General features: G+C 40.8%; 1 long non-coding RNA gene across 1 annotated transcript; it reads left to right on the top strand.

Annotated features, from left to right (window-relative positions):
• The first annotated feature begins 7,019 nt into the window (after positions 1-7,019).
• Positions 7,020-7,453, top strand: LOC110708975. The gene is made up of 3 exons (XR_002508811.1): positions 7,020-7,133; positions 7,208-7,339; positions 7,415-7,453. It is a non-coding gene; the product is annotated as an uncharacterized LOC110708975 (long non-coding RNA).
• Positions 7,454-8,099: the final 646 nt, after the last annotated feature.

Here is an 8,099-nt window from a genome sequence, read left to right as displayed (position 1 = left end):
AATTCTTTAATTTTTTCTGTGTACTCTTTAGTTTGTTTTTTTTTTTTTGAAAATATATATAGAGAAAATAAATGTTATACAATAGTAAAATATTAGTACAAAAGATACCTGATATGTTTTTCAGATTAGGTGTTACTTTTATTTTCATCCTTAGTTTATATTTATGAGATGCAGACAAATCATTAGGTATAAGAATGATAGAACCAAATCACGTAGCTGGAGATTCGAGTCAGCTTCCACCCTTAATTGACTCAAAAAAGGACTCACCTTCCCAATCAAGCTGTCCTAATATGTATGAGTGTCATCTGATCTTGTATTGGGTCGGTGGAATCAAAGAAGGAGGTGGAGGAATCTTTTCCTTCGGATTTTTCGACCTCGCTCCACGTAAGCTGCCTGTCATGCCCTGTTCGCTATTGTGAATCCTCCGAATGTCAGTTTCATAACTTGCACATACCTACACACATAACTATTAAAATGAGCAAAACTGGTTCAAGTGAATATGTGTAGGTTTACAAGTACATTTCTTTAACATTGAGACAAATATATAATTGATTGACATTATAAGTTAATATTTTGTAAAGATATACTTTGTTAACAAGATAATATTAACCTATTATCTATCGTAGACCAATATAAAACATGCGGGTTTTTTTAATAAACATATACGGAGGACTTCGTAGTATTAATAAGTTAATTGCCATATGAAAGGATGAGAAAGTGCCATTGACTCCCCACCAAACCCATCCACTATTGCAGTTCTACTGGCACCTAACCTCCCTTGTTCAGTCACCTTCACCTAACCTCATACTTTAAAATATTCATAGTCCAAAAAGATTTCACCTTTTTCAATTTTGAGCTTCCCCTCTTCCTCTCTCCTCCATTGAAGCAGCTTCCGAGGTAAAGATGTTATCTTTTTATAATAACCGAATATCAATTTCATAATGTAGTAGTGTTAATCGTTTATTATATCTTCAGTATATTCAATTTAGGTTCTTTTAAGGTAGATTATTGAGCTAATTGGGTAAAAATTGCTGATAATTGTGTTTCTGGGTCTGTTAGCAATCTAGAATCTTCAAATGGGGGAATATATTGGAAGAAATCCGACATTGCAATTCCTAACTACATTGGAAGTATCATTTCCTAAGTTATTTAGTTGTTTATTGCATTATACGCTAAATTTTTGCCTCAAGGCTAAAAATTGGCAAAATTATAGTATTTAGTTTCTCCATGACAAAGTAGTACTACAGTTCTCCTAGCCGCATGATACTATGTTCTCCATAACAATATAGTACATACACGAAATATGTTTCTACCACCAATATTTCACCATTTCAAGGGCAAAAAAGTAACATGAACAACAAGAACATCATTTCACAAAAGTAGTACCCAAAAAATGGTGATTTGCTCAATTCTCCATCAAATCATGCAATTTTTGTCTCAAATTTCACATAAACACACATACAAGTAAATTCATGGCAAGAACTTCAATATAAAACCTCAAAATCAAAAATCCCCAAATTGATTTTTAAGGGTTTTTCATGAAATTACTCATTTGAAGCAAATTCGAGACAAAAATTAAGAGGAACTTACATAGATCCTTGTAGAGGTTCGAATATGAGGAGTATGGCAAAAATTTGGAGTGAATTTGGTGAAAAATTGAGCAACAAAAGCTCGAAAAAACTCCGGCAACCCAGCAGACCACCGCGACACGGTCAGTCAATGCCGTGACACCGTGAGCCTGAGAAGAGACGGAGCTCCAGCGACATCGGCGGCAACTTTAGGCAATAGCAGCACGACAAGCAGCAGTGATTAGCAGCGAGTTGCATCGAAAATAAAAAGGGGGGAAGCAGAACCGCCGTGACACGGTAATTTATGCCAGCCGACGGTAGAAGCTCCGAGCACCGGTGAGTACGTGCCGAGACACGGTAATCCGAGCAAAAAGATTTTTCTTTGGGTGAAAATCGGACAAGAAAGAGGAATGGTGGATGAGCAAAATGGGAGAAATGGTTGATATTTAAAACCAAAAAAAAAAAAAAAAATCCTGTGCAACGAACCCCGTTCCCACGTAACGGTCATATATTGTGTGGTGCACATGCTTTGACTGGTCAAAGATGCCAGTTGATCGATTTTTCAGCCAACAAATTTCCCGCGCCACGGGAATTTGTTCCGCGTGACGGGCCCCCCTGCCGCGTCACGGGAAACTGCTCCGCGTGACGGGGACCCGTGCCATGTCACGTGAATCTTTTCGTGACACGGTGGCTTTGTGCCTGCCCTACACAGTTATCTGCGAATATTCCTCACATTTTGACTAAAATTACCATTTTACCCATGGCAAGCATCGAAGTCTATTTTTCGGCATTTTAAACACCTAATATGGTCGGATAATCGATTTGAAGGTGTGAATCATCTGCGGCCCACATTCGGGGATAATCGAACCATCATATACTTGCAAATTTCAGCAATTGTCGGCTTTCCTCAGGCATGGAAAGCTTTATCGGTGGATTTTTCTTCAAGTATAGAAAACCGCCAAGTCGGCTTTCCTCAGGCATGGAAAGTGTTATCGGTGGTGTAGGGAATAATTTCAAGCCTTTAAATTCCACTAGCTTGAACCCCACTGTGATCATACACTAAAGTACGGTGGCGTCCAAAAGGGAAGAAGATAGAGCAAAAGAGTCGCCAACAAAATTTTAGGAACTTGTAAACCGTTCATAGGATGAAGGTTACACCCCTTAACAATCCAAGAGATCGTCAACTCCATAAGCTCTTGAACCAAATAAGGGTTCGGGGATGATGGTACAAATCCAACCTAAAAGAGATTGAACCTGCCCTAATAATAGGCCTCTAGTTTATTCTGATCGTATTCATGTGCGCTTTTTAATTAACATGCAATCAATAGGATTAACTCTAAACCTGTTTAATCTATGTTGGTTGAATTTAATGCACAAATAAACTATTATTGGCGATCACTTGAAATTATAATCAAATTAACCCTAACAAGATTATTAAATATCTTATTAAGCATGATTACAAGTACAAATTACCTTTAAACATGCAATAAAGGTGATCAAGCAATAACAATGAAATAACAAACAACATAATAAATAATCAATATCATGAATAATAATTAACAATCATATCATCATAAATAAAATAATCATCATCAAAATAATAATATATTATAACAATTATAATTAAATCATGTTCATGTTAACATTAAAGCATAATAATAGCAAGATCCTAGACATGATACTAACAAGATTAATAACAAACCCTAGCATGTCACTAAGCAATAAAAATCAAAGCTTTAACCTTAACATGATACTAACAATCATAAATATTAGGAAGAACATAGGAAGCATCGCAACAATCATATTTAATATTAAAATTACCCTAGACATGATACTAGGAATATCATAATGACAATTGAAACATGATTTCTACATCATAACATCAATTAATCAATTAAAGTACTTACTTTGATGCCTCGTACCTCTTTCTAATAACAAAATACGCACGTTAGTAACTTCAAGGAAAATAATAAACAAACAATTAAATTAAATAATTGAAAGAGAAATTTGGGACCAAACCCTTGAAATTAAACCTTTCACGTTTAGGGTGAAGGCAACTTCGAATATGGCTAGGTGTTTCTAGATCTTGTGAATAAGGAATTTTGTATGAGAAAACCAAGTTTAGGAGGAGATGAATGAGAGATTAAAAGAATGCCAATGAATATTGAGAATTGATAAATCTTGATGAAAATTGGTGCATGAAAACAATTGGTGAATGAAAACGGAGTTTTTAATACGATATTTATAGAGAAAATCAGCCAAAAAAGATAAATTAACAAAACAGAGTCTGACGCTCAGGAAACAGAGCTGGCGCCAACCCTGGCTAGCTGGCGCCAGGCACCAGCACTAGCGCCAGGCGCCAATGGCTAGCGCCAGGTGCCAGGCCTGGTTCCAGGCTCCAAGGCTTGGGGTTGGACGCCAAGCTTGATTTTAACGCGTTTTCGAATATCCGATAAGTTTACCGTACTGGAGGATAAAATAATATAATTTCTTCGAAAATGCTATTTGATTTTGATTAAAACTCTGAAAAGTCAACAAAGTCAACTTATCAATGCTAATTGATTTAGGAATGAAAAGAACCTTCTAGAAGAATCTAGAAGACTAAAACTATTCCTAATTGCATTAGGAATGATAAATCATATTAGGCCCTCCCCGAGATCATTGGGCCGCATATAAAGCTCAAACCGGGCTCAGTTTGGTAAATTGGCCATAACTTCCTCAATATTCATTGGAATTGGGCTTATAATATATCGTTAGAAAGGTCTTTGCAAGCCCCATCCAACTACACTACTATTGGACCCATATCATGGACCAACCAAACTGGATTGAATGTTTTCTTAAAATACAGTTTTCAAAAACAGAGAGAAGAGAAAAGAGATAAAAACTTTCCGCAACACTAGACTTTCCACACTTTCGTTTCATTCGATTATGATTCGACGTGAAAGGTACTCATCACTGGGATTGGTTTTGGGGAGACACAAATGGGTGTCTACAGAAGCCCCCACTTTGATTGAGTTTGGAGAAACGCGAGTTTCAAAAGACGAAAGCCAAAGTAGAGATAGGGACGGAGAATGATTCAGAACGTTCTGCGATCCTAAATCATTCTTGTAACGCCGATGCCTGCAAAACTAGCATTAGTCAAACAGATAAAAGAGTTAAGAAACGCGTATCTTGCACCGTCGAGCATACGTCTCTGAAAGTAACCGATTGTTTTGATGACCTCCTGCAAGCTAGAGAATGCCATCCTGCTTGAAAATCGCTACGCCTGTAACTGCTTCCAAATTTGGAAGATTGCTTCGCCCGAAACAATCCTCCTCCGCATTGACAATATTACACATCCTAGGGAATACCATCGAAGATTATTTCTCTTAAAACAATATCTATCCGCATTGATAATATTCCACATCCTAGGGAATACTATCGAAGATTATTTCGCTTGAAATAATCCTCATCCACATTGATAATATTCCACATCCTAGGGAATTCCATCGAAGATAACTTCGCCCGAAATTACCTCCAGTTGTTCGTGACAACTCTCCGCAAACTAGGGAAGGTTGTCAAAGATATCTTCTCTTGAAGTCATCCTCATTTGATGCGATAATTTTCCAAAGGAAATTACCGAAGATCCACGCCTGTCGATCTTTAAAAGTTCGCCTGAACTTTGCTTCCGCTATGCCTGTACGTCGGTGCTCTTTTGCTTTGAACCTGTATGTCGGTGCCCTTTTGCTTTTGAACTTATATGTCGGTGCTTTATTTGCTAATGAGCCAATGCTTAGGCGCTTTAAGCCAAGTAAGACGATCTCTTATCCGGTCGATCACTTTATGTAATCAAGCCGATGACTAAATCATGTCAAATTGCTTAGAGGGGCTAACTAGCGTACCAAGGAACCCAAAAATATGTTGCAGAAGGCTAGCACAACCTCATCAGGTGGCTGGATGCTTTGGCGTCGCTGAAAAACCATCAGCGCCAGCTATTTGGTGTTAGCCAGGCGCTGATGTTGGCGCCAGGAGCCAAGCCTAATTTGTGACGCCAATGCATAGGGACTGGCGCCAGCACGGAATCTCCCTTAAATACCCCTTTCCTCTTCATTTTGCTGCTCCATTCGTCGCGAAACTGCTCGAGGAAACCGAAAGCTTCAATTGCTCATTGCTTGCTCGTTTCTCAACCGAATTCGCTCAAATTTGTTGCAAATAAAAGCTCTTCTCATCTATTTTCCTGATGTATGTAAGTTTTCTTCAAACTTAAATCAGTTTTTATGAATTCTTGGCATGTTTATTCACGAATTTCATGAAAATTAGAAATTTATAATGCTCAATTTGCTTTGTTTGTCAAGTTTTATGCCATGAATTTGCTTGATTATGTTTTTATATTGCCTTGGGAGTAATTTGAGACTTGTTTGACTCAATTTGGTGAAGAAATGAGCAATTTGCCATTGTTAGACCTCTTAAGGTCGTGAAGAACAATGTGACTCGTTCTTGATGTTTTTGCTAGCAATTCTTGTCCAATTTGTCACAATAATTACTATAGTATTGCAAGAAATTGTTTGATTCCTTGAAAAATGTCGTTATGCTAAATTTGAATTTGTGCTCTGTTTTAGTACTACGTACTCTGTTTTTTTTGCGAACATAGTATCATGCAGCTAGGCGATCCTTAGATATTATAGAACCTTAATTCATGATAATTCTGCACAATGTAGCATGGCTAGAAAGCGAGGCTCGGGTTCAAGGTCCCGAAACACTAGACGGGAGCATGAGCCCGTAGAGGACGACGCCACGCCGTCCACTTCACTCGGTCGACTTCCGGAGGGGGACGAGCGAACTCTGTTCTTTGTCCCTGTCCACCACATTTCTGAGAGGGTGAGACAAGGTACCGAGCCCGGGAGGACACGACATCACGACTCTGGATGTGACGGTTTAGGCGATTTATACAGCATGCACATCACCAGGGATCCTGAGACGAGGCTCCTATGGGAGTCTTACGGGCTAGCTACTCTATTTGAGGTCTCCGAGGCTATGGTCGCCTCCAGCGGGGGTCATCACGTAGTGCGCGCTTTGGTGGAGTTCTTCTAGGACACCACCAACACCTTTCATTTCCCTTGGGGCGAGATAATGGTCACCCCTACGGACTTCAGTCTCATCACAGGACTGGAGTTCACTTCTGTGCCACTACCGTTTGACGGTGGGATCGACGTCTTCTCTTCATAGGTCGAGGAGTTGTTGGGGCCGATTGCTATTCGGGCCCGAGCTGAGGTCGAGGCGACTCAGTTCAGTGCTAGGGGAATTTGCCGCTCGACGCTGGCAGCGGCTCTTGACGACAATGTGACCACCCGAGAGTAGTGGGTGCGCATCTTTGTGCTGATGTTGTTGTCAGGGACATTCTCTCCTGACAAGGGTAGTAGGTCATTGCTTTACTACCTTCCTGCTGTCCGTGATCTCCTGCGGATCGGGACTTATGACTGAGCCAACTTGGCCTATGCTGACTTCGTTCGTGCGCTGAGGGACTCGTGTCGTCATCAGTCCTTTAGGACGAACGTCGCTTTGTATGTTTTTTGGAAGGTTGTAGAGGTAAACATTATTCCTTATAAAGTTTAGCCCTACATATTAGTTAGCATTTTACTCACACTTTTAACTCCTTGTAGATCTGGTTCTACGAGTACTTTCCTTCCGTTGCGCCGGCGAGACCATTGCCGCGGGGATTTCCAGTGAGTGCCTCTTGGGGCGGCCACCATGTGGACATGTCTACTGCACGTGTCCGGAGTTGGATCATCTCGGTACGACTTTTATCATTTATCTTGCTTTTCCGCGGTGTTTTAGATATATTCTTGCCTGATTGATGCTTTTTATAGGGACCTGAGGTGGTATACCGACCGTGGGGCGGTTGGACAGTCCCCGGATTAGCCGCACAGTACTCTGCTGAGCGTCGCTATTTTCTGGGGACCTATGGAGCGGTCGCGTACTTAGGAGAGAGGGTCGCTAGACATCACTCTTCTGATGTCTTCGTCGTCCCTGCCGCTCCACCACGTTATATGTTCGACGAGGCGCGGTTATCGAGCATGTTTGAGGGAGCTGGTACCCCTTGGCGGTCCCATGTGATCCTCGGGCGGTGTTATGCTGAGGAGCTACTAACTTTGTTAGCTCCAGCCCCCGTACCGGCTGAGGATGTTTGGGTAAGATTTTCAGTTCTTTACTTTTCACTAAGTAGCCCCCAAGTAATGCTTTACTGATTTTTTCTGCTTTATCAAGATGGTGCTGCTGAGTTCGTGCCACCCCGTATGTCTATCCACTATCAAGGGATGTACGGGCCGATCGAGGAGATGATTTCTCCGGCTCCCGAGGGCGAGCGCTTCGTAGAGCGGTGGATTCCTCGCCACCAGACTCGAGTAAGCCTAGTTCTTTTCAGAATTTTGTGTTCATATATCATGCATTTTTATTGACTTATTTTTCTGACAGTTTTCACGCGAGGTGGTTTTGGCTATGGCACGATGCATAGAGCCTTCCGGAGCCAGCTCGTCCGGATGAGGAACGCGACCA

This window comes from Chenopodium quinoa, unplaced genomic scaffold (genome assembly GCF_001683475.1).
Source record: "Chenopodium quinoa cultivar QQ74 unplaced genomic scaffold, ASM168347v1, whole genome shotgun sequence".
NCBI lineage: Eukaryota > Viridiplantae > Streptophyta > Magnoliopsida > Caryophyllales > Amaranthaceae > Chenopodium > Chenopodium quinoa.
Note: the sequence above shows the minus strand (reverse complement) of the source record. Positions and strands in the feature narration are given on the sequence as shown.